This window comes from Myotis myotis, unplaced genomic scaffold (assembly GCF_014108235.1).
Source record: "Myotis myotis isolate mMyoMyo1 unplaced genomic scaffold, mMyoMyo1.p scaffold_m19_p_1, whole genome shotgun sequence".
In the NCBI taxonomy this organism is placed as follows: Eukaryota; Metazoa; Chordata; class Mammalia; order Chiroptera; family Vespertilionidae; genus Myotis; species Myotis myotis.
The window spans coordinates 25,974,307-26,002,013 of NW_023416313.1; the positions used below are offsets into that span (position 1 = coordinate 25,974,307).

Consider the following 27,707-nt stretch of genomic DNA (forward strand, 5'->3'; position numbering starts at 1 on the left):
TCTTCCAAACGATCTATCATGCCACAGTACAAGCCTGATGGGTATGCAGGGAGGCAGAAGAGAGAATGCTAAGCGTAAAGATGGAGCCTGCCTGGGTTTGTAATCTGGCTCAGCCACATGCTGTGTGTGCATGGCAAAGTTACCAAACCTCTCTGTGCTCTGGTTTCCTCATATATTCTGCTGTAAATAGGATATTATTAAAATGGAGATGTTTTCAAAATTAATGAGTTAATACATTTAAAGCCCTCAGAACAGTGCCTGGCAGGTTTTGGGTGCTCTGTATTAGTGTTCCCTTTATAAATATGATGTGCTTTTGACTTGTTCTAGGGGAATAAATGAAGTGTTTATTCACTAATAATCATTACAAGCTCAACAGCAGTTATAAGTTATCGTTATAAGCCAGAATTAAATACCAGAGCCCACACTTTTAACTCCTACTTGGTGTTGGATACTAAGTTAAGTGCTAAATTGAATTATTTATTCTTCAGGAAAACCTGGTAGGTTTGTTTTATTGCATTTTACAGGAACCTGGGACTTGGAGAAGTTATGTAGTTTGTCCAGTAATCCTGGTAAGCGGGAACGGCGGGATAGAACCCATGTCTTTCTGTGTCTGTCTTTGGGAATATTCTACCCCTGTGTAGACTTAGCCCTCTTTAAAACCTCGTAATTAAGTTGCACCAGCAATGATTTCAAATTTGTTTCACTTCATAGGTCATGTCCTTCAGATTTTCAGGTCTGAAATCTACTTTACATAGGCAGTAAAATGGCATGTGAGAATAATGGTCAAAAGCGTCCAGATCTTACCACTAAAAATGATAGTGAAATTACAGACTCAGCATGAAGCAAGCTTTCCTATCACTTTACAGTAAATCATGAGATTTGAGAATAATTTTTTAAAGGTTATTAGAGCCCAACCTTGGGCCTGCTATGGTTCCATACTGCTTGAGACACCAGAATGATAGGACAAGGAGAATTTCACAGTCCCTTGGAATGGGTGTCATGGAATTTGACCCATCTGAACACTGAGTTTGTGGATTCAAAACTGTGGTAACATAATGTTCTACTTTATTTTTGGATCTAAATTTCTTCAAACACCAATGCTAGAAAAATACTCTAAAATGGATTATTTCTTCTGGCTTTCCTTCAGAAAGACTGAGTAAGGAAAATATGCTGCGAAAATGGGCCAAAATGTTGATGAAATGTCTATGGATGTTGTAAGACATAACCAAATGTAAATTATCTTCTTGGTCAGAAAATAGAGCCAGGCTACACGTCGAGGTGCTGGCATTTCCCATGAATAGTAACGAATTGTTGAAAGAAGGTGCTTGACTTTGCAATTGATTGCAAGGATAAACATTTGAAAAGCATTTCCCCACATTCTAGGTCTTTGAGACATTTATTTACTTCTCTACTCAGGTTACCCTGCCTGTCTTTGCTCAAAGGCGTTCTCACTAGATTTTTCTTCTCTTTTTGTCTATTTGTGTTTTGTAGTCCGTTTTCCATCCTGCTGCCCTTCCAGATACGGGTGTAATGAAAATACACACGGAATGTAATAGGGAAATGTTCTGAGTAATTAAAAAACGATTTTATGCTTCTTAACATTGAACAAGAAAAGGAATTACCCACCAGGGAAAATAGAGAAGAATTGGCTCTCTAAATGTCTGAGCCCAAACCACCATAGGTATTGTTTCATAATTGGTGTTGTTTCTCATGCCTCGCAATGCCCTGTCACTTACTCATTGGCCCACTTGAGAGATGCAGGAGTTAGACAGATAAAGGTCAAAATGCTCATTTTCTTACTGATAAGAACTAGGTCGAAGACCGTGACTTTGGCCTGGCAAGTGTGCTTGCTACTACTGTTTTAGCTCTGATTGAGCAAGATTTACCCAGGCAGCCCTAAGGAGATCCCTCAATGCCGGCTTCCCCTGTAGGAGCTGTGCCCATGAAACTCACCATATGGTATAGGAGACAAAGCATGCTTCTGGCCAGCAGCTGCAGGAAGAGGCCTGGCTGAAAATATTAAGTATCTTCTGTACTCAGCACTCAGATAACTTCTGAGCAGGGTGGCAGAAAAAATACCCGGGAGTATCACTCTAATGGAACTCTCTCTAGAGGTCTGGCCTCAAAGATAATTTATGAAATAAGATGCAGCTAAAATTTTTTAAGACAAAAAACCCCCCAAACCCCAGCTGAATACATTAACTACAGTACATTGTGTGTGCTGAGTACTGTAATTAATATAATATACAAGCCCAGGCTACTAGAGAGGTGTTGTCAAGGTAGCAAAGGCAGAGCCATATTCTGTGCCGGAAAAAGTTTCATAAAACATGGTCCACTACAAGGACTCCAATAATGCCACTAAAAGCAGATTCCCAGTTCTGGCTGCACCTCTGAGTCACCATTGAAAAAGAACCTGTCGCCCTAGCCGGTTTGGCTCAGTGGATAGAGCATCGGCCTGCGGACTCAGGGGTCCCAGGTTCGATTCCGGTCAAGGGCATGTACCTTGGTTGCGGGCACATCCCAAGTAGGGAGTGTGCAAGAGGCAGCTGATCGATGTTTCTCTCTCATCGATGTTTCTGACTCTCTATCCCTCTCCCTTCCTCTCTGTAAAAAATCAATAAAATACATTTTTTTAAAAAAAAAAAAAGAAAGAAAAAGAACCTGTCAACCAGAGCAAAGTCTTTTTCCTCCTCCTCATCAGGAAAGGGTGTATGCATAAAAGTCTCTGCGCTATGTAATCTGTGTAGCATTTCTCTCGCTGTTATGACAGAATGTTTCTTTGAGGAGGAAAGAGGACTAAAAGCAGCCATCATCGGATCATGGCTGACGGCACAGCCGAGGGCCACACCGCGTTAGCGATATGTTGCAGAATAACGGAGTGGCGTCAGGTCCCAGTGTGGGAGCTTAGGTATAGGTGGCACAGTGTGTATCAGGAACACACAGCAACGCCCTTGGCAGCAGGCTCTGTGACCCCAGAAAACACTGGATGTACTGCATCAGCCTGAATGCTATAAACTGGCGAGCTTTCCTGGTACTCACGTTCTGTAGCCATTTTAGGCCTTAATCGGTAGCCCTGAGGCGAAACTCTTACCTGAGGCATTCTGGTTACAACTCAAACAAAACTTTGTCTCCCGAGAGGTTTAGTAAATGCTTCCAAAACACATGGCCTCACCTGTGCTTAATTGCTGTACAGGTTCTATGGTTTCAACAGGAGCCAGTGAATCTGAAGTTTGAGTCTGCTTTTGTTCCATTCAGACCTCTTTTTCTTAGGTGATATGGTTTGCATTAGTATTGCAGTGGAATAGATATAAATCCATGTTTATTTCCAGTTGCATGCCTAGACTTGGTCAGAAGTGTTAATTTTGAAGACAGACTGAATCATGATTTTGAACCTAAGCACCAAGGCAAGGAGGAAATTGTCATTCAGCACCATCTATCACAATAGCCATTCTCTGATCACTTTATGGCATAAACATGTCCCATAGGTAGCTCTGAACAATCTAGAAGGATTCAGGAATCATAACTGTTTAGGTAAAGATTAAAACCACAGTATGAATGGCATTGCCCATTAGAATAATACATTTAGAAGAGTAAATAATCAGCCTCGAGGTGTGACTTGGGGAAACTATCATTCACGAATTAGGAAGAAAGGGGAACTCAGGAAGAAGATTGAGAAAAGACAGCAAATATATATTGGGAAGTGGAACATTATAGCATCAACGGAAGCAGAAGTCTCAAGGAAGAAAAAGTAATGAACTATGTCAAATGAATGTAGAGAGTTAGCCCATTGGAAGAAATGAAAAGTCTCACTTAAATGGGCAAGTAGGGGAGGATTGCTGATAAGAACATTAGTACCAGATGGTGAGGATTGAAGTCAAGCTGTGAAGAGGGTCAAATAGGAGGAGAGAAATAAAGACTGGGTGGGAACAACTCAGGGAGCAAATGGGTATTAACCTGAGGGAAGCACATGGTTCTTGGAGGACTTTTCTGTAGAGTGGAACATTTTTTATCTTGTTTATAGGACAAGAAGAAAACTGGTGGGGGGGGGGAAGAAGATGAAAAGATAGGAGAAAGGCTAAAATAGGTAGAGTGAAGTCTTGGGAGATAGGAATGGATGGCCTTGGCAAGGAAGGAGAGACTTATGTCCGCAGACCAGAGGAAAGGAGGTGAACATGGGGTGCATAAATGAGTAATGGTGATGACAGTGTCATTCTCAAAGACCTCAACTTTCTTAGTGAGGCAGCAGGCAAAGATATCTGAAAATATGTGGGAGGAGTGTTGCAGAGAAAGCATGGAGACAGACGTGGGAGGTTGGATTAGTTGCTGAGGGGAATGGAAAAGTACTATGGTCTCAATGAGGCCTCAGCTGTTTGGCAACCCTGGATTGCTATGGAGCCAACACGTTCCCGTGATCAAGAACTTAGATGTGCCCTGACGGTTTGGCTCAGTGGATGGAGCATCGGCTTGTGGACTGAAGGGTCCCAGGTTCGATTACGGTCAAGGGCATGTACCTGGGTTGCAGGCATATCCCCAGTAGGAGGTGTGCAGGAGGCAGCTGATCGGTGTTTCTCTCTCATCGATGTTTCTAACTCTCTATCCCTCTTCCTTCTTCTCTGTAAAAAATCAATAAAAAAATATATTATAAAAAAAAAAAAGAACTTAGATGTTTGTTATGAGGTCCAAGAACTAGTGTATTTTGAGGGCGAGAGAGAGCTGGATGGACAGTGAGTTTGGCCATGGAAATGGTACTGGGTTTTCCAAGTTACCAGTACAGATAATGACAAGGTTCACAGTGGGTCTCCAAAGTGGAGCAGGCCTTACAGGAAGGTGAATTAGATGGCTGTTGTATGGCTTGATGTCTAAAAGGCATCAGCTCAAAGATTCACTCCTACCTAACCCAAATAAGTATTTACAGGAACCTGAATTTCTATAGGGGTACTTTATACTTGCCTTTATAGTGAACTAGAAGTAGAACTGAGACTGATAATATTTTAATCTATAATGATTTCTTCCTAAGCATGAATGAAAGATGAAAGGGACAGTTCTTATACATATTGATTCATTGATGGGGAAGGAGCAAGTGGGCAGTGTGACTGGGAGCTCTGACTAGAGAGAAAGTTCAGTTGCTGAACTGGATTCAATTCATTGAACTTTTCCAGTCACAGCTCCATCTGTAAATGTAACATAATTAACATTTTGACAGGTGCAAGAAAATGATCTTGCAACTGCCCCACTCAAATTATTATAAATTATATAGAGATACATAACAGTTTTGAGGTTTAGAATCACAAAGAAAGAAATATTTGATAATTAACAATACATTGGATTTAAGTAGATTAACACTGGAGTTGGTTTTGTAGTACATCTCAATGCCCCAGACTGCATATTCCAGAACTTTTTACAATCCTAGTTTTTTACTTAAGAAAAGAAAATACGAGACATCTTAATTCCTAGAGGAAAATTAAGAGTGGAGGTGAGTGATATGGAATTCTGGCAAAAGAAAGCAAAGCTTTAAGTAGCAAATTTTTAAAGAAATCATGGTTAAGAAAAATGACTTGAAACAGATTCTTTGATAAGCAAAGAAGAGAAAACACAGAAAGGAATAATGCAAGATCAAACTGGAATTAGAGTTAGTGAAGGTTTAACCAAAATATGGCCACAAGGATTTTATGTTTTGAATTCCGGCTCTTGACAGACAGGACTTGGGCTTAGAAGTGGAGAAGGATGTAGTTAGTGAATCTGTGGTTAGTTAAGGACTTTCCAGTTATGAGGCATCAGGAGTGAGAAAATTGAAGGGAGAGGCCCACAAGGAGGTTCACATAGCAGGAGGCAGGCATTTCACAGGGGCTGTTGCCATCAGTGACATCATGGAAATTCTTAGTTTAAAGGTTCTTATTCCCTCAGACCAAGATAAGGTTGTCTATGGTAATGGAACAAATTCTACATCAGAGGTTCTATAGATAAAGGAAATCTCTAAGTAACTTTAGCCATTGTGGGACTTTCAAATCTTCTCCAAACAAATGCATGACAATTGGTCTCTCCTACCAAAAGGATGGCTTTGACTTTCACTATCACCTTCCCTCTTTTTACACCAGAGATGATACCAATAAGCAGTTAATTGGCCAGACTTCAGAAGGCAAGAGAGAAATAGTTCATGTCTAACTGGCTCAGCTGTAACTGGAGAAGGCCCATGGCTGAGAAAGTCAACAGCATCATCAATTTTAAAAACTGTTTAAAAATATATATACTATCAGTTATTTTTTTTCTGGGTTTAACTATACTATACCATCACTGCATGAACATAGGTATCAAAAATATATGAAGGGGCCCTGGCCAGTGTGGCTCAGTTGTTTGAGTGTCATCCCATGCACCAAAAGGTCGCTGGTTTGATTCCATCAGGGCACATACCCAGGTTGCTGGTTTGATCCCCAGTAGGAGGTCATGGGGGAGACAAATGATCGATGTTTCTCACGTCGATGTTTCTTGCTGTCTCTCCCTCTCCCTTCCACTTTCTAAACGCAATAAAAACATATTTAAAAATATATATGTACATATATGTGTATATATGTATGTATGTATATAAATTATATATATGATATATATATGAAGGGGAAAATAAAATCATGCATAACCATCCATTTAGTATTCCAGGTTACAGTCTTCTAGTTTTTTTTCTATATGTATGTGTGTATATAAATGACATGGTTGAGGTTAACTCCACATCAGTTTTCTACCTTTCATTTTCCCTTGTCCTTGATCGTGAGGATTTTCCTATGTGGTTAAGTATTCTTTGAAAACACCATTTTGGTGGCTGAATAATGTTTTCCTACGTGGACATATAATAAATTATGTGTAGTCCTTTTGTGGGCATCTGGGTTATCTCTATTTTTTAAGCTATTAAAAATAAACTTGTGATGAACAATAGTGTACATAAATCTTCTATTTTTTCCCCTGACCATTTTTAAAGAACAAATTCCCATAGTAAAATTGCTGGATCAAAGAAAACCCACATTTTTATAGTTTTTGAGACATATTGTCAAATCTTCCTCAAAAATGTAACACACACCTTTCATGTATAAAATGTTATGAGCGTCGGAGGCAGGATACTTGGTTATAAGGCTAATAGCTATTAGGTCATTAGCTGTAAGAACTATTTTAAAAATTTTGAGTCCTGGACCTTTGCTATAAACTCCCATCTATAATATAATTAGGAAGATAAATCTCTCGTATGCCATATGTGAGAGAATTCATGTCAAATTATCCAAACAGACCCCTTTTTACAAAACAAATCAAGAAGTCAGGAATTTTCAAGGATTTTATTGAACTAGCTTTATTTCCTAAGTACAGATCTTAAGTACAGTAGCAGGTAGGATCTGGCAGGGGTCATTGAGTTAAAATTTCAAAACAACAAAATGCATACAGGGTGTGTGGGAAGATCCTCCTGGATTTCACTAGTGTCTATGAGGTTCTATCTTTACATCACAGGCTCTAGAGACCCCAACACTGAGAGATTAGTACCAGCCACAAATCACTACTCTCGTTTTAACTGGTTGAATTTAAGGGTCAAGACTTCAACTGTGACTTGAGTTTTTTATTAAGCTACTAGAGGCCCCATGCATGGGTGGAGTCCTTCAGCCTGGCTGGTGATCGGGCAGATCGGGGGTGAGGGGGTGAGGAGGTGGCGGCCTGCCAGGGGAGGGACCATGGGAGGTTGGCTGGCTGGCGGCGGGGAAGGACCTCAAAAGGTTGGCCGGCCGTGGGAAGTTGCCTGTGGGAGCACACTGACCACCAGGGGGCAGCTCCTGCATTGAGCGTCTGCCCCCTGGTGGTCAGTGCACATCATAGTAACTGGTCAACCGGTCCTTTGGTTGGTTGGTCTCTTAGGCTTTTATATAGATTTGTTTGGAGCTTTCTGGGAAGATGTCTATGAGAATGGGCAGGGCATTTGGGATTCGGTTTGAACCCAGCTCTCCCACTTGCTGGCTAAATGACCAGGGGGAAATCCTTTCATCACTCTGAGCCTTAGATTTAATTTCCTGGGCTGAACCCACCTTGCAGGGGCTGTTGGGAGAATGAAAAGAATGTCTTTGAAATACTTAGCACAATTCCACTTCTACGTTTCTTATTCTACAAATGCATTCCCCCTTGTGTGAAGTCACACACATACACTACTTACTGTAGCACATTTTGAAGGAACAAGATTGGAAACAGCCTAAATGTCCATCAAGAGATGACTACTGTCATTATGTCAGGGCTAATAGCTGTTGTTACTGCTACTTTAGGTGTGAAGACACTGATTTTTAAAGGCATTGCAACTGAGAAAGTGCAGTTTTGCCTGTTAACTCTGTATTGCGTCATCAGGTGTGTTTTTAATAGGTATCTGTCTCACCGCAAATTCTATCATTCAGGAAGTATTTATTATGTGCAAGCATTATGCTATAGTTTCACATCCTCATTACGGCCTCACAACGTAAAATCTTGTATTCATTTTGACATGTAGTCTTTTGGAAATAATTTTCAAATACCGTTTCATCGTGTGGATATGAAATTCTTACAGAAGAACTCATAGAAATCCTCCCTCATAACATTTGAGAATACTCTGTACTTGGCCTTGTAACTTCCTGGCATACGAATTTATATGATAAATATAAAGCTTATATTAGGAATGTCTTGTGAGCAGTAGGAAGATGTTTAAGGTTAAGGCCTGACTATATGAGATTATTAAAACATATTTGGGCAAGTGCGGGTTTCATTTTATAGGTGAAAGATTCCATGGCTTTTCTCCTGGAGCTTATAGACACGAAGTGAGCAGTCTGTCTTGGAGGGAGTGCGCATTCGCTTCGTGCAGTGTTGGGATGGCAGTGTTCGCAGACACCGCCGGCCTGTGGGCCCTCACAGGGGATTCCCTACCACCCTGGGCTTCAGGTCCAGTGGTTGTCATAGATACTATTGGCACCACAATAGCCACCTTAAGTAGTAAAACCGCCTTTTGGGAACTGTTCATTCTCTGAGAAGAAAAAAAGGCAGGCTTCTGTCAGGCATTTGTTGTCACTTACTGACCTAGCTTGCCCAGCTGGGCAAAACGAAGACTGTGTAGCTACAACATCAAAGGAGGGTGTGAGATGTACAGTGACATTAATAAGCATTATATTTACAGAAAGCTTTTTACTTCGCCCTCCAACTGCATCATCTACTCACTTGCACCGTTTCTCGTGGCATTGGTGTTTGTTTTAGAAATTTCTATAGAGCCTAAATACGCTCAGCTTTAATTATTTCCAGCCTGGTGTTTCTAGATGTGTTTGTGATTAAGATTGCTTTAAACTTTCTAAATCTACATTTTCACATGATTTTTAATTTAAAAAGTAACATTGTGTCATCTTATGAAAGCAATCCTTGCTTATTTCAGAAAAATAAAGAAAATGCAACCTTTTTGGACAACAACCTGGAAATATCTATCAACTAAAAACAATGCAGATATCCTTTGACTAAGCAATTTCACTTCGAAGTATGATATCCTACCGATACACTCCCATTTTTGTGAAATGACACACACATAAAGATTTTCATTGCAGCAGTTTTTACTCTAGCAAATTATTAGAAATAACCTAAGTTCTATCACAGGGGGATGGGTTAATAAGTTGTCATTTATGGTTAGGACAACTATAAGTCCAAATTGTCCGAAGTGGTCCTGGTGTCCCACTATAATTACTAATAGCATCCCCTTTCCTTTCAAAGTCTTTTAATTTGGACACTGAATTCTATGTTTACCCTAATTTTGGCCCACTCATCCCATGGAATATCATGTAGTCACTTAAAAAAAAAGGAATGATGCCCTCTCTGGTTTGGCTCAGTGCATAGAGCATTGGACTGTGGACCGAAGGGTCCCAGGTTTGATTCCAGTCAAGGGCACATGCCTGGATTGTGGGCTGGATCCCCAGTTGGGGGTGTGCAGGAGGCAGCCAATCAATGATTCTCTCTCATCATTGATGTTTCTTCTCTCTCTCCCTCTCCCTTCCTTTCTGAAATCAATAAAAATATTTTTAAAAAAAGGAATGATGACACTATAATAATAAAAGTGTAATATGCTAATTAGACCGGATGACCTTCCAGACGACCTTCTGGATGAAACCTGGGCTGCAAGGGAAGCCTGGGTCCTGGGTGCCAGAGGGAAGCTGGTGCTGGCAGCCGGGGGGAGGAAGGCCTACTTTTGCATGAATTTCATGCATCGGGCCTCTAGTTTATTGATAATACTAATTTTTTAAAAGCCAGGTGAACCTACTTAGGGTTTTAAAAAAGGTGGGAGAAGATGTAGAATATATGTATGCAGATTTGTAGACACACAAAATACTTCTGGAAAAATACACAAGACACTGAAACTGTTAGTTGCCTTGGGAATTTGGGTGACTGGCAGACAGAAGTAGCAAGGAAACTTCACGGAATAGCCTTTTTTGTATTTTTTACCCATGTGAATAAGCCACCGATCCAAAACATTCAAAAGAATTTTAGAAATGGGGGAAAATTATATCTACATAGGAAAATCACTTAAAAATGATACATCCTAATGCTTTTTCTGAGTAGCTCAACTATAAGTAATTTTTATAGTCATCTTTTAAAATATCTGCATAATTTGGACTTCAGGATTAAACTGCATAGATTCTTTTTTTTAAAATGTATCTTTATTGTTGAAAATATTACAGATGTCCCCTTTTTGTGCCCCCATGGACCCCCTCCTCCAGACATCCACCCTCACCGAGGCCTACCACACTATTGTCTGTGTCCATTGGTTATGCATATATGCATGTCAGTTCTTTGGTTAATCTCTTCCCAGAACCCTCCTCCCCTTCCCTCTGAGATTCATCAGTCTTTTGCATGATTCCATGTCTCTGGATCTATTTTCTTGACATCATTTTAATGCCTAACATAAGTATATACCAATAGGAGTACCTACCACAATACTTTTCAACATAAGTATATACCACAATTTAATTTGAGCAATCCCCTATTGTTGAGCATGTATGTTGTTTCCCATTTTTCATGTTAAACAATATTGCAATGGAAATTCTTTTACAAAAATCTTTGTAATGATCCATGTTTATGTGTTTAGAACAGATTCATAAAATATTCATTTCTCAGATTCAGCAATTCATGAACTCATGAGTTCATGAATTGCTGAATCTGAGAAATGCAAAATCCTAAGGCTGTTGTCTCTTATTTGTAAATCACCCTCTGAAAGGTACTATGGAACCTATTTACACCCTCACTAGCTAAATATGAGACTGCCAGCTTCTTCATGCCTTCCCAACACTGGATATTACTATTTGTAGCCATCTTGGCCAATCTGATGGTTCAGCTCTCTGTATGCTGTTGTTTTAATTTGAATTTGAAAATTTTTTTTGGTTAAAATCCTCCCCCCACATATTTATTGGCCACTTGTATTTCTTGTTAACAAAGAAAAATAAACAGCTTTTTTTTTTTTTTTTTAGTGGGGCAAAAGCCTTAAAAGGATTTCTGGAAAAATGGGCTTGTGTTTATTTTATTATTTTCTGCTTGTCAAGACAGTCAGATTAAAAGCTGCTTATAAATATCAAATCTTAAATGGGTATGTAAGCGTACAGGCCAGCTGCTGTGTTATATCGCTAAGTGCCGGCTGTTCACCATGTCCTATTGCCTGTCCTAAAAGACTTGCCCAGTCACAGAAATTGACCGGACATGTTTACATCACCACTTCTGATTTTTACCCAGTGATATTGACCTAGTCAGGAGAGGTTGTGAAAGCTAATTGTAAGTTGCTGAATTATTTTAACTAACAATAGAATGCTGTACCCTTGAACATGGGGTGGGGGGGGTCATTTGTGTTAGGATGGTTTTACCCTAATCTGCTTTTCCAACGGCTCTGAGTCAGATGTCTCGACAGTCGCACAGTCCATCTGGTGTACAGACGGTCACCCTCAATCCAGCACTTATCCGCATCAAGTATATAGATCCCAACATCAAACAAATCAAACTCTTTTGATGTCCTTCTCAATCAGTCTTCAGTTTCAAAAATATTCTCTACAGTGTGAGTATAACAGCAAAATTGCTTTAAGATCTCTTTCTCCCCCTGCCACCACACACTCACACCAGTGGTTTATGGGAATTAAAACACTTGGCTGCTTCAAAGGACATTTGGTCTGGGACGACTGCCTTTCTCTAGGACCCTCTCAGGCGTGTGTGACACACAAGAGTGTGTGACGTGCATGCAGCGCCGTGTCCAGTTCTCCACACTGTGTGGTCCAAGGAGCCCTCCGAGGCTGCAGTTGTCCACCTGAAGGCATTTCTGTTGCTTGCCAGGCTGCAGAGGGCCGCTCCTTAAGGGCAGTGCAGTATTTCAGCAGCTGCCTGGAACTTTCGGGAAGGCTCTGCATAGCAAGGGAGAGCACTGCAGGCTCAAGTCATTTTCTCCCCAGTAACATTATGAGGCAGGTGAGCGGGACTCGCACTTTATAGATCAGGTCACTGAGACCCAGGCCTATGAAGGGAGGAGATAAGATTTTTAAATTCAAAATCTCATGCTTATGCTCACCATAACATACTGGGTGTCCTGTAGAAAAATTGTTAAGTAAATGCATTTTGTGTCCATTTTCAAAGATCAAGGTCTGTGGATAAAAATGGATAGATAAATGTTCATGGAACATTGAATGCCATCTCCTCTCCCCCCAAATCATGCACTTGACCATAAACAAAGCTTTCAGAAGCTCAGAGAGAGGGGGGAGATTTAGCAGGGCACGCTCTAATTATGATGCAATGAGAATAGAAAGGAAAAGGCAAGACGGCTATTGTAAAAACCTTATCCACTTGCAAATTATGAAACATACTCATTGATAACCCTGGAATCAAAAAGGGAAACCAGCCCAGCTGGTGTGGCTCAGCCATTGAGCATCGGCTCAGGAACCAAGAGGTCACCGGGTCGATTCCTGGTCAGGGCACATGCTTGGGTTGTAGGCTTGATTCCCAGTAGGGAGCGTGCAGGAGGCAGCCAGTCGATGATCGATGATGTTTCTCATCAATGTATCTATCTCTCTGTCTCTCTCCCTTCCTCTCTCTCTCTCTCTCTCTCTCTCTCTCTCTCTAGAGTCAATGAAAATTTTTTAAAAAAAGGAAACCAGAGAGGAAATTAAAGTTATTGGGAAAGAAATAGAAAAAAAAAGAACATTTTGTTACTAAAATTTCTAAGCACAATAAAAGTTGTACTCAGAAGAAATTTTTTATACGTTATTAAAGAATAAAGAAAAATTAGGGCAACTTATTGCTCAGTTTAGGAAATAAAGAGGAACAAAATAAACCTGAAAAATTAGTAAGAGAGAATTAATAAAGATAAAAGCTGAAATTACGCTGAAACCTGTTTGGCTCAGTGGATAGAGCATCGGCTTGCGGACTGAAGGGTCCCAGGTTCGATTCCAGTCAAGGGCATGTACCTGGGTTGCGGGCACATCCCCAGTAGGGAGTGTGCAGGAGGCAGCTGATCGATGTTTCTCTCTCATCGATGTTTCTAACTCTCTATCTCTCTCCCTTCCTCTCTGTAAAAAATCAATAAAATATATTTTTAAAAAAAGCTGAAATTAAAGGTATGAAAGAAAATGGATAAATCCAAAAGCTCATTTTTTAGAAAGACGAATAAAATAATCCCCTTCCAAGCCAAGTAAGTAAAAAAACAAGATTGCAAAAAGAATACAAAACAAAGGGGGGAAAAAGAACTGGCAAAATAAAAACTACAAAATAAATTTAAATCATTTTGAGATTTGTCTAACTAAGCCTGACTTGAAAACCATAGAAAAATATGATTTCTTAGCAAAATATAAATGATCAAAACTGACCCCAGAAGCAGTGGAAACCCTGAAGATACTGATTACCATGGAATAGACTAAAAAAGGTAATTAAAAAGTCACCACTGAAAAGGACTCCAGGACCAGATGGTATAAGAACAAACCTTAAAAGAACAAATAATAACAATATTACTTGAACTATTGCACATGAGTGAAGAAAAACTTACTGAAGATGTGGTATACTAGCTAATCCTAAAAAAGGGGGTACACACAGGAATACCAGTTTCTGCAGAACTCATGGTGTAAAGGGGAAGTTCAGTCGTAGACTCTAGCCATAGTACAGAGCTGAGTGTGAATGTTACTGCCACCGTGGTTTAGGGGGCAAGGCCCAGAGGTGTGTGGGAGACTTTATGGAAGGAAATATTAAGCTATCTTTAGAATATCCTCAGAGGCTAGGTGTGAACTAATATTACTAACTCACCTAACCACTATGTATAACCTATGGAGGTTTTTGGTTGGTGCGTCTTGTTGCAGCTGATGAGGTTTATGTTTTATATGCTGTGTGCATAAGTTTATACACCAGGAGGCAAAGCCGTGAGCTGGTAAAGAATGGGGGTTCTGTGATCAAACAGCCCAGATTTGATTTATAGTTTGACCATTTATTCTTGCCCCTCTGTCCTTCACTTTCTCATCTGGGAAATAGGGATAATAAAAGTATATAGATACACATAAACTGCTACGTATAGGGTCTGGCACAAAGTAAAAACAGATAATAACGAAATTATTAATTTTCACCATCATCTTTATCATTACTTTTGAGAGGTTTGAGAAAGACTGTGGACTTTGAATCAGACTAGCATACGTCTTAGCTTTGTCATGGACATGCTGTGTAGCCTTGGAGATTTTTAGTCTGTGCATCATGTTGGTCTGAACTTACTTTTTTATTGTGGTAAAATACACATAACATAGTATTTACCTTTTTAACCATATTTAAGTGTACAACTCAGTCGCATTAAGCTAAATTTTCTTTCACTATTGTGCAACCATCACCAACATCCTTCTCCAGAACTCTGCTGCCATCCCAAACTGAAACTCTGTGCCCATTAAATAATAATTTGATTGAACTTAGTTTAAACATCATTTTTCTCCACATCTGTTAAGGTAAGCATACTTAAAGCTAGGTTGCTAGAATTAAATGTGGTAGAAATTGCAAAGCCCAAACACCTTATGGGGTCTCAGTACTTTTCATCCATTGGTTCCACCCCCATGGATAGATACACCTTCAAAACCCCCAGTGTGCACGACAGGGTCCTTTGCAGTCACACCAGTGGCCCAGTGCCTTCCTGTGCTCACCCCCTTCTCTGGTGACGTTTTCCCCCAGATATCTTGTTTTGTGAAAATGAACAGCATATGCAACGTGTTAATAACTCTTTTCAGACGCCAAGAATGTGCTAGGTGTTATTTGTGAGATAACTTGCCCATTAGATTTATTGTATAAATTAGGCCAAAAACTAACGTGGAAAGAGGAAGCCAATAACCATAGAAAATTTATTATTTTGAATATACTTTAAAAAAACGTTCCTTGAAGATGAAATGTGGTTTCCACTTATACGGGACTACGCAGTAGAGATTTCTAGAGTTATTTGAAGACGGTCTTTTCTCCACACCTTTTTTGAGTTACATGAAAAAAAATTTGGAATAGTAAAGGCAGCCCCAACTTGAGTTAAGAACCCGATAAACTTGAAAGAATGAGAGGAGTGGCGGTGATGCTTTTACCAGATTATCCTGTTTTTGCTCTGAATTCCTCCTCTGCATACCACTTCTTCTTTTTCACATACGTTTTAATATCAGCGGGACATTTTCAGTGACCTCTCCTCCAGCCCACAATTTGAAATACTAAAATTACTTCAGGCCCTGGTATATGTCGATGAGGGCAAAGGTTGCTTTTGGTTTTCGCCTTTGTGGCATTTCCTTTCTTTCTGGCTTTTTCTCCTTCCCAGTAGAGAGGCTGTGACCTCTCAATATGATAGGGGTAATGGTGTTTAGATCTATCAATATGGCTCCTGCTTGGCACACTCATTTGCCCTCTAAAATCCTGTTTCTTTTTCTAATGTCATCCACATGTCTGACCTAGACTGTGAAGTGCTTTGTTCCTGGGGTCACCCCTAACTAGTAAATCGTTCTCTTAACTTATAGCCTCTAAAGCCAAGTGTGACATGTATTCTTCTTGTGAAGCCCGAAGGATACAGAGATGAACCAGACCCTGGCTGTTTGCCTCCTATTAGCCTCGCTTGCCTTGGGGGTTGGCATCACCAGCATAGAAACCGATTGGAAGGTCTCACCAGAGGTTGGCAGTGTTAGATTATGGGCCACAACCTACGTGTGACAACGATTTCACTCTTATTTGTGTGTGATGTGAAATTACAAACCGTGTTGTAATAGTTCATCTGGCTCAGCCTTTCTTAAGCTGTTTTGTGAGATATTAGAAGGTGCGTGATGTAAAAGGGTCTGAAGTCCCATACATGTTAGAAATGCTGAATTAAAATTAAAAGAGTTTCTTAGTCAGGAATATCTCAGAGCTGTTAGCCTGAGCATTATGAATTCCAAGTGGGGGGTATTTTATGCAACATTTTCCAAATTTTATTTGATCCAAAACCCCCCTAGGACATACTCTAGAACAGGCCTAGGATTCTCAAACTATTGTAATGAAGAACAAGTTTTATGGCTGTGGTTAAATATACATGACATAAAATTTACTGTTTTAGCCATTTTTAGATGTCTGATTCAGTGGCATGAAGTACATTAACAATGTTGTTGCAATCGTCACTACTATCCATTTTCAGAGCTTTTTTATCATCGCAATTTAAATTGCCATTCTACTGGATGTAAAATTGTGGTTTTGGTTCCCACTCTGTTGTTATTGTTTGTTTAATTTCTAATCCAATTTGGACTGGTATGTGATCCCATCACCATTAACTACACAGTTCCAACAACATGCAGTTTGGACAACATCCTAAAATGGTCTATGCCCTGTTCAGTGAGATGTGTCCATTGATCACACATTTGGATGCAGTTAGAATGCCAGATTGTTATAAAAGTTTCTAAATACGAATTTTCAATTCTGCGTTTATCTCATCCTGGCCCATAGTGTGACTACCACTGCTGTGAGATGTGCTGAAGTCATACTTCATATATCAAATATCTGAGTGTTGTGCAAGGAGGTATGATAGATGGTTCAAGCAGTTTTGTTCTAACATAACTGAAAGCTATTTTTCATTCGATTCCCAAAATGCAATTAGTGAATTATGCTGGAAAACAACCTGGCAATATAACATAATGCTGCTTATGTTGAGTTTCAGTGTTCGTAATTTGGAGACTCGTTCAGTAATTTTTTGGAGGGATATAGGCTTTGGAATTTAGACAGCGTTTCCAATAGGCTCCAATCCCGTTTCTCCTGAGATAGCATTGTGGTGCTGACTCTCATGTGGGCTGCGATGTCAAGTCTTTGAGAAGAGAAGCAGCTGCTACATGGATGGTCACGAGTCTGGAATCCAGAAAGAGGTCAAATCAAGATGCTGGAGCCATTGGGATTGGACATTCTACTTCCCTAATCGTCCTAAGGGGAAAAGGAGCTCCAACTGCTGTACTGGGGAGGGGCCGTGCTTGGAAAAGCTCTTCCAACCAAGTTCGTTAAGTAACTTGTGCCTTGTGCCTGCTTCATTCTGCAGTTGGTCTTCCTTGGCCTCAGGCCTGTTAACTTCGGGAAACTGAGGCAGCATTACCGCTCAGTGCACGGCGGACTCTTTCAGAAGGACATCCTTAAAGGAAAACTAAATTTGACCAGCTGTGTTTAGAATGCCAACAGTGGTGGTAATAATTCTGTATTCTGCTCTCTAAGAACTTTCAGAGAAAAATCCGTATCTGGCCCACTTCTGTGAAGGTAGCCAGTGGTGCTGGTTTGGTCCGCCCTGGGCCCCCTTCCTAGGAAACCACATTCTTATTCTTTTGGAAACTGCTCCCTGCCCCTAACCCTCCCTCACCATTGATTAAAATGATTCATGATCTCTTTTACCCCATCCCATTAGTCACTGTGGAAGGGAGCCTGACCCTAGGCAGGCCATGGAGGGTCTTTCCTTTTCCTGGGATGTTTTTTGAGCTGCAAGCAGAAAAGAGAATTAGTCCTGTCAGAGGTGACGACCGTGGGTATGGACTGTGGGAAGCAGGGATCCATGTGGAGAAAAACCTGTGTGCAGTGAGGGCAGATAAGCCAAATGCAGAGCAAGCAGACAAGAAGTGACACGGTTGTGGGTTCCAAATACATGAGGCCCTGGTTCCCAGTTGTCTCAAAGAGTCAGCGGCATCATCGCCCCCCCCCCCCCCCCCCCACACACACACACACACTCCCTGAGGCTGGGAGGCGCTGAGCTCTGAAATCCAATATAGACCTATTTCCATCTGGGCTTCTCTCACGTGCAAATGAGAGTCCCACTCTCACCATGACCCCTTCCTGACCAAAGCACTTAGCACATTGCCTTTCATCCAATAAGTATGCAATAAATATCTTTGAAAAATTTTGAAAATGTTCAACCAAAGTTAATATAGCATAACTGCTGGCTGTTTGATCTTCACTCTAACACACAGTCCCATTTTGCTCCCATTGCTGACAAAATGTTAACAGATTGTTTTCAAAGGCCTTAAAATATCCAACTTTAAATCTTGCGGGGGAGGGGGAAGGTTATTAGATACAGGACTTGGGATGGGTGAAGTGGAAGGATTTAACTCTTGGGGGCTGATGACATCTGTCTGTTGATGGGGAAGACGTGAAGGCATGGCAGAGAGAATGAAGAAGGAAAAGGAGGCTTGTAAATCCCTGGATGAGGACTAGGAGAGGGATGCCCAGAAGGATTACCAAGTGGATCCCAGGGGCCCACTGAGGTGGCAGCTCATAAATTGGTAGCAGCTCCAGACCCCATAACAGCACCATTATTTCCAGTAGCACCAGGAGCAGAGCATTGGGGATTTCGGGTTATCAGTAAATAATTCTCCTCTCTTCCCTTCCCAGCTGAGACATAAACACAGGAGTCAGAGATCAAAATATCAGCTTTACTTCTCATGAAACAAATAGGGCAGCACGAGGTTTAGAGCTGCAGCCAAGTGAGTTTGCTAATCCTCAGTCCTAAATTAAACAAATTTATCCACCCATTCCTAGCACAGCTGGTCAACCACAGGCCTCCCCCACAGAGAGAGGCCTCTTACCACATGGCAGAGACAGGACACATGTGTCCTACAGCCAGGCTGTCTTCCACGGAGAGGAAGCCCATAGTGGCTGAGCTGAGTATGCCCCCCTCGCTCCCCACCCCCTCCCTTCCTTCTCCCAAAGCAGCCTTGAGGAGGAACAGTGAGGGGCCAAGAATGCTTCCCTCCAGGTAGAAATATGAGGAGCGGGCATACCTGATGGGTTGGGTAAGCTGCCAGACTCATTGCCAAGGCTGACTATTCCATCAGTGCTACTTCCTTTTCCTAGTCCTTGCTCCCTAATAGAAAGACAGAGAAGTGGGGATGTTGGAGATGCCAGCAAGTACTTGAATAATCACACTGGCCTGGCCTGGATCAGGAAGGGAATTAGGCAATGAGGGGAGAGAGAAATGGTCTGAAGGAAAAGGGCCAAGTCTGGAATGAAAGAGCAGGGGAAGAAGTAATGAGAACCCTGGAAGGAGAGGGGCTAAGGCCAAAGAGCAGGATGTTGGAGTTAAGGTTCCACAGGGCAGGTCTGGCTGACGACTGTGATCCTGAAACAGCGTGTGTAAGTAAAACCACTGGAACTGAGGAAGGCAAAGGACTGTAGAGCCAGCTATTGAACAGGTTGCCCATGGAGAACTTAAAGTCACCGAGAATGTTGACTACAGGAAGCGGTGACACTGGTGCCAGAGTCCTCGGTGATTGTGACAGAAGTAATGAGTAAGATGGAAGGTTATTATGGTGAGGCCTGATGGCTCAAACTTCAATGAGATGAGGATTGTTTATGAGGTGACAGAGGGGCAAGGGAGCCCTGGGACAGGCAGGGAGCCCTACCCGCGGCTTTCCTGAAGGAAACAATCCACCAACCTTCCTCTGACCTGCCCCTCTTTATCGCATCATCTCTTCTCTGCCAAACATCCCCGAAGTGCCTCTGTGTGTTTTCTCCACCATTTTTATTCTACACGGACTTTAGTTTCCTGCCATCTGGCTTTTACCCTGCCATTCCACTGAAGTTCTCCCAAAGTCAGTAATACCTTTCTAATCAGAAAGCTCATTCATTGATGTCCATTCCTAATAGACAGAAATGTCACAGTGGAGAACACTTATTGTGCCACTGTTCTATTTTAAGCACTTTACTTATATTGTCATACTTAATTCCATACAACAGCCTTATGACATTATGAGTATTCCCATTTTTGAAATTTTTTTAAAATATATTTTTATTGATTTCAGAGAGGAAGAGAGGGAGAGAGAGATAAGAAACATCAATGATGAGAGATAATTATTGGTTGGCTGCCTCCTACACGGCTCCTACTGGAGATTGAGCCCGCAACCTGGGCATGTGCCCTGACTGGGAACCGAGCCCTGATCTCCTGGTTCATAGGTCAGCGCCTAACCACTGAGCCATGCTGGCCAGGCTCCCATTTTTTTTTTAATCATTCATTTAGTCTATGCATATTTGTTTATTTTTAATACATTTTTATTGATTTCATAGAGGAAGGGAGAGGGAGGGAAGAAGAGAGGGAGAGAGAAAGAAAGAGAGAGGAAGAAACATCAATGAGAGAATCATTGATTGTCTGCCTCCTACATGCCCCCTACTGGGGATCAAGCCTGCAACCCTGAACCCTGGCATGTTCCTTTGACTGGAATTGAACCCAGGACCCTCCAGTCCACAGGCTGACGCTCTATCCACTGAACCAAACCAGCTAGGGCTCTATGCATATTTATTGAATATTTACTTGTTATACCAGAGATTGTTCGAATTAATATCTAGGTTTAAAAAAAAAAAAGAACAGTGCAAAGGCCCTGGCAGGTGTGGATGGACCTGGCTTGACTGAGGACCCACAGGAGCCGTGTGTGGCTGCAGGGAGAGGGGGGTGGTGGAGAGAGGGTCAGAGAGGTAGTGGGCAGCACATCTGTAGGGCCTTGTAGGCCATTGCAAGGACTTGGACTTTTAGAAGAGAAATCTGAGGCCAAGATCAGCCAGTCAGTGGAAGAGCTGAGACCTGCATTATTTGGTGCTGGACACACAGTGCTCCCTGCACAGTGCTCTCACTTGGCTTCCCTGGCAGGCTTGCCTGCTTCCTCTTCAGTCCTTGTTGGCTTCAGGCACAAGGGGCTCCCCATCCTCTAACCATACTTAAATGTCAGTACTCTGCATGGTCTGCTTTGGTCTCTCTTGTTCTGTCTGGACTCTCCTGGCAATATCATGTTCTCCCCAGTGTCTGCTGTGGGCACATTCTGGTAAATTCCAAACTTGCTTATTCTACTGGGGGCTCATTTCTGAGCTCCAGACACAAATATAAGCTCCCAATAAGCCATAGCTCTTTGAATACAGAATGTTCCAAGCTTATTATTACCATTTCCCAAAAATGTCCCTCCGTTCCTGCAGATGGGTCTCAATGGCGAAAAACCTTCACATCAGCCCAAGCCCCCCCCCCCCCCATCTCTTTGTCCTCTACTCCCAAATCCACTCAACAGCCAAGCCAACAAGGGATGCACCCATCCTCTTCCTTTTCTCTCTCCGATTGCTCCTGGCTAAATTCAGGCTTCCACATCTCTCCCTGGGCTCCTGTGATGATCTCTTGAACAGACCCTCTCTGCCTGTCGGATCTCTCTTGCTAACACCCGGCATATTCTCCTAGAGTAACAGTCAGATCCCAGGACTGCTGTTGTGCTCATCAACTGGTCTTGATTACCCACTGCCCAGAGAACAGTCCAAATCCTTGGCAGGCTCTCACGGCCCTCCTCAAGCTAACCTCTCATTGTTTTCTTCACCTCCCCAACCCTTCTTTCTCTTGCTGCAACCGCTATGCTTCTGCCCACTTCACACCCATAAAAGTTTTTCTTCTTCATGTAGCCGCCCCGCTGCCACCCTCTGGGTTAAACCTCCCCAGAATTCCTCCTCGCAGAACCAGCCACCCCTGCCTCTCAGCAGAAGGCCTGGTATCCTCATTAAGGGCTCCCGGCAAACACAAATGCCTTGGAAGTCTGGCGAGTGCTGACTGTGGCTGGGTGTCGGCCAAGCTCGGCTGGAACCCATACAGGCTGGGAGAGCAACCGTGAACACACGGCAGGTACAGGAAATCCCTGAATTCTATTAATTGTGGGGGGAATTCCTGGAGATATTTTGGTAATATATTCCTTCGGTTCTGAATTTCATAATTGCATTTCTGATAAAGGGAGTTTGTTTACTTCACATGCAGAAAACCAAACAAAAACCATGTTTCAAAAAGCTTTAACAGGAAGGTAACATTAGTTCAAACAGAAAGGTAACGTTAGGGCTGGTTACTGATTTTCTAAAAAAATCTGGGTCTTCTGAGATATACTTGCAAATCTTTCTGAAATATCCTAATTCTTATTAAGATTTTAAAAATAAATATTTATTATAGAAAATGTATGAAAGTAATAAATTCACCAGATGTAATTAATTCCCGTTTCCATTTTGACATTTCCTCTTAGTCTTTTCATTTATAGAAATTGTATGGATACTCTATACATATTGTATTTTATTATTTTTTAATCCTCACCCGAGGATATTTTCCCATTGATTTTTAGAGAGAGTGGGAGAAAGAGGGAAAGACAGACATAAATATCGATGTGAGAGGAACACATCAATTGGTTGCTTCCTGCATGAGCCCTGACCAGGGCCCGGCCTGGGGAGGAGCCTGCAACCAAGGTACGTGCCCTTGACCGGAATTGAACCTGGATCCTTCGGTCCGCAGACCTATGCTCTATCCACTGACCCAAACCGGCTAAGGCCATATTACATTAAAATACCTAGCGACATAGGCATCTGGATTCTTTTGAAACTCAAATGAGCATTACCTTCATTTTCTTTGAACTCCACTTCCACCATCATGGTGGCCTTTCCCTACTGGTGGTAAAGGAAATAGAGCCAAAAAGATCAGGCAGTGAAGGGGGCTTCCCACTGCCTGTCTGCTTTCTCTAGAGAAACCCTAAGTACCAGTGCCTTCTTAGAGCCGGAAAGCTGCTCGCTACTCCGCAGTGGATGAAGGAAAGAGAGACACCCTTTCTGGTTGGAAATGACAGCTGGAGAGAGGGAAAGTAGCAAGGAGGTCCTTGCTTGCCTTCTGAGGACAAGGGGGAGAAGGGCCTGGATGAGGCAGGGATGTGGGGGGCTGCACTAGAATGAATTGCTGACTCCCCTCCCTCTTGCCCTTTCCTCCCATGGCACTGCCTTGGGCAAGGAAGCCTTTGCTCTGGCCTCTGGAATCCTCCATCCGACTACAGCTATAGCCAAGAGGGACATGTGGTTGGCATTTCTGAACGCAATATCCCAGTGAAATGTTGTTCTGTTCAGCGGTTAGGTTCCATAATGTAATTATTACTCCCCTTCAGGGACAGTTTGGATTAAGTAGGCTTTTCTGGTCTAAACTGGGAACCACTATGTAAGATTATTTCTCTAGGATAATTACAAATGATGACTTACAAGCAGTTACCTTACAAATGGACTTCTGGTACAGAGCCTGTGCCTACGTTTGAAGCTGCCTGTGTAAAAGTACCAAATTGACAGTGAATAACAGTAACTAAACAAAAACACCAACTACATGTTTTTCTTTTTCTTTTTGCCATCTACCATGTAACTGACAAGGGCTGTAAAAACACTGTGTCTGTTTTTCAGGAGTGGATAAACTGTTCATCATCTCGCCTTCTGTGACCTGCGTTGACAAGAATGTCATAATAATAACTTCTATGTAATGAGTGTCCCAGAAAGTACCAGACACTAGGCTGTGTTCTTATTATATATTTTCTGTAATTCTGATGTCCCTGTTAGGTTTATGGCATCCCCCACCTTCCAGAATAGAAATATAAGGCTCAGAATGGTTAGGATCTATGCCTAAGATCACATGGCTAATACATGGATGAGGCTGGGACTCTGCCTAGCGTCCTTCTGATCCAAAGCTGTTATGCTGTGTTCCTTGATATATTTGTTGTTCTCTCGCTTCCATTGTCTAACTTGAAGTCACACCTCTGTTTATATGTATCTTGAACAATTCCAGCTACTTGATGGATCATGAAAATTAATCTTGAAGATAAGAGATTTTTTTTATAAGTCCTTATTATTTTACCTATTAGGAATTTTGTTGTTGTTGGTTTGTTTGGGGGTTTTTTTCATTCTTATGAGTACTTAGAACTTAGTACTTACTTTATTTTAAATATTTAGTAAGTTCCCACTACAGGCTAAGGACACTGCTACACTCTGGGGATAAAGACCATCCAGGGCCTTCCTACATCTTGTCTTTGGAGTGAGGTGGGAGGGGAGCGAAGTACAAGGACTTATTCAGGGAAGAGGTCCTGTGGAAGGTGGAAAGTCCAGACCTCAACCCCGGGCCCCTGGGGACTATTTTCATAACATTTCAGGCCCACAGGTTAATGAAATGGGAAACCACAGGGCCAAGAAGAAGGAGGAATTAATGCATGCTAGTTACACAAACAGCAGTATAAATCCATATATTCATATGAGTCTAGCACAAAATGGACTCTGTTAGGAACTGTACGTTACGCATCTGTGTTGGATGGAGATTCGTGTTACAGTGTTTTCCAGTTAGCCAGAAATGGTCACTTTCCATCAGCAGTACTTAAACATTTACCTCAGTGGCTTGGCAATAGTTGTCTCGGAGGTGACTGAGTTTTTCCCTTGAATTTTATGAAATTGGCTTTGCTAGTGAAGTCGTAACTCTATGTAGTTGAATATATTTCTACAAATGTAAAAAACTTTTTCCAAAAATTTTTTTTGAAAATTGTCAAATGTACAGAAAAGGATGTCATGGTATATGCCTGCATAACCAGTTACCTACAACAGGGCCGGTGGACTCCACTCTGGGCCCAATCCAGCCCACCGTCTACTATTGTAAATAAAGTATGTGGGAGTACGGAACCTCCCGTTTATTTATGAATTGTCTGGCTGCAAAACAGAGGTGAGTCTCAGCCAGAGACCACCATAGGCCCACAAAGCCATGCTTACTATCTGGCCCTTTACCGAAAATGTTTTCCAATCTCTGATCTAGATTCAGTAAGTGTTGATCTTTTGCTAGATTTGCTGTCTCTCCTTTTCCATGTCAGGCCCACATTCATTCATTTTTTTCTCTCTCTTTCTCTCACTCTCTTATATGCATGCACACAGATACATTTTTGACCATGAGCCATTTGAAATTGTGTTATAGACATTATGATAACTCATCCCTAATAATTCATATACTTGCTTTAATGTAAAGGCATTCTCCTTGGCTGGTTAGCTCAGTCGGTCGGAGCATCGTTCCGATATGCCAAGGTTACAGGTTAGATCTATAGTCAAATCACATATATATAAGAAGCAACCAATGAATGCATAAGTAGGTGGAACAACAAATCAATGTCTTCCTTCTCTCCCTCTTCTTCTCACTCTAAAATCAATCAATCAGTCCATCAGTCAATCAATCAGTTGAGGCATTCTCTCATATAACCACAATCTCAACGTCATCATGTCTAAGAAAACATTCATTTAAAACATCATACAACATAGGCTACATCTAAATTGGACTTTTATAGCCTCAATTACCTTTTCTTTTGGGATCAAGGATCCAGTCAAAGCTCATAGATCATGTTCAGTCATCATATGTCTTTAATGTCCAATTTTGCTTTTTCATGACATTGACTTTTTTTTAAAGTCTTAAAGAACTTCTTTTGAAGCCCTACAGAATCATAATAGGTTTGTAATAATATTACATTAGCGAGAGTTGAATAGAGTGGTCATTGTCGTAAATCAGCGTCTTCCACTTCTACCTTGGAAATGAGATGCTGTTGTACTGCTTGGCTTCTGAAACTAAAACATTAATATGTGCGTTTTGCTTGGAATTGTAAATGTGGAAAAATCGCAGTGTGAAGAGCAGGGCAGATGGGAATTTGTGAGTTGCATTTTATATAATTAAAGGCACAGTGCTTCCTGCCCACTCCGGTGGCGGCCCCTGTTAGCTCTTGGCTGGAGCGTTCTTCCTTCTGGCTTTTCTCCTGACTGGGGTCTGGCTCCCATCCAGCATCATTAGGTTGCAGCAAGAAGTTGGAAGGAGACCTGCAGTTATTTAAATCTCCCAGCCCAAATTGGTCAGCCTGGCTGGTAACACAGTGCTTTTGTGTTTGCAGTCTGTGTGCTGAATACAGCGTGGTGCTCAGACATGCATCTGGGCATCTGGGTATGCATACGAAAACGTGCCTCCTCACCTTTCTTAAGAACAAGAGATGCCCCACTCATGTGCTTCCTATGGAACCACAGGGTAGTTACAGGTCTGGTCCTCTTATTGTGCTTGCAAATGATTCCTAGAGAGTACCAGGACACACCCTTTGCTTTGCTCCAGGCTGGAAGCCCTCATAGCTCACAGACCAACCAGAAATATGCCCTAGAAAAAACTTACCTGAACATAGATAAATCTTTGGACATGGGAAGGAACATAGAAAAACTCCAAGGAGAAATTTGATCATTTTAAAATGTGCAAGGTAATTGAAGGAGAGACTGGCCAGGGTACAGATGACTTCAGAATATGACCAGCTCATGTTAGTCTACAAGAGGCCTTCTGAATGACACAGGTCTTGTGAATGATGGCCCCTCTTGCCTGCTGAAAAAAATCCAGGGACACCAGGGAGAGTGAGACTGTAGTCTCTCCTCATTGGTCTCTCTGTCTCCTATCTTGTTCTTTTTAAGTCCTTCACCCTGTGTACCTCTCCAACCATCTGCTGCTGTTGCAGATCCGGGCATTCATTTCTCAGATCACAGCCCCTTTGTGACTTTCACAGCCTGCCTTCCATGGTTTTCAAGGCCCTCCTTGAGCAGCCCCTGACTCAGTAGCACCATCTTCCTTTGGTGCTGACCTTAGATTTTATGCCCGAGTTCCTCATGTATGCCACATTGTTTTGCATCTCCATCCTTCGCTGGCTGTGCGAACTTAGACAGGTGCTTAACAGTTCTGTGCCTCCAACTGCCCATCTGTAAATGAGGATGAAAGCTCTTGGGAAAACGCTTAGCATATAAAAAGGGCTAAATAAATGTTAGCAGTTTATTGCTATTGCCCTTGTTGTTTTGAGCCTGGGTGTATTAATCTTCTTTATTGCCGGATAGAAAATTACTACAAATTCAGCGCCCATTTAAATCAACACCCGATTATTATCTTGGGTTCTGCAGCCAGAAATATGGACATGGCATGACTGGGTTCTTTGCTCGGGATCTCACAAGGCTGAAACCATGGTACTGGCGGGGGCTGAGGTCCTAGTTTAGCTTCATCCAAGCCTCTCCAAGCTCATGTGGTTGTTGACAGAATGCATCTCCTTACAGCTTTAAAACATATGGCTACCAGGAACCCTAACTTTACCTGCCTTTAAAAGCTCCCCTGAGTAGGTCTGACCCAATCATATGATTTTCTTTTGATTAACTCAAAGCCAACTGGTTAGTAACATAGCCACAGAGTGATTGATAGCTCCTTACATTTATGGTTCTACTGGCACTCAAGGGGAGGGGACCATACACGGTATGTACACTAGGGAGTGGGATTCTTGGGGGTCATCTTAGAATCCTGCCTACACACTGGTGTGTTGGGAAGAGCTCTGCTTTCTGTTCGCTTGTTGAACTGCACTTGGGTGAATACATGATTCAGTAACTCCCACCATCATTTCAGG

General features: G+C 41.9%; 1 protein-coding gene across 14 annotated transcripts in view; it reads left to right on the forward strand.

Moving 5' to 3' along the window:
• LIMCH1 (LIM and calponin homology domains 1) overlaps positions 1 to 27,707 on the forward strand; it is a 313,771-nt gene that overhangs the window by 186,484 nt on the left and 99,580 nt on the right. The window lies entirely within an intron of this gene.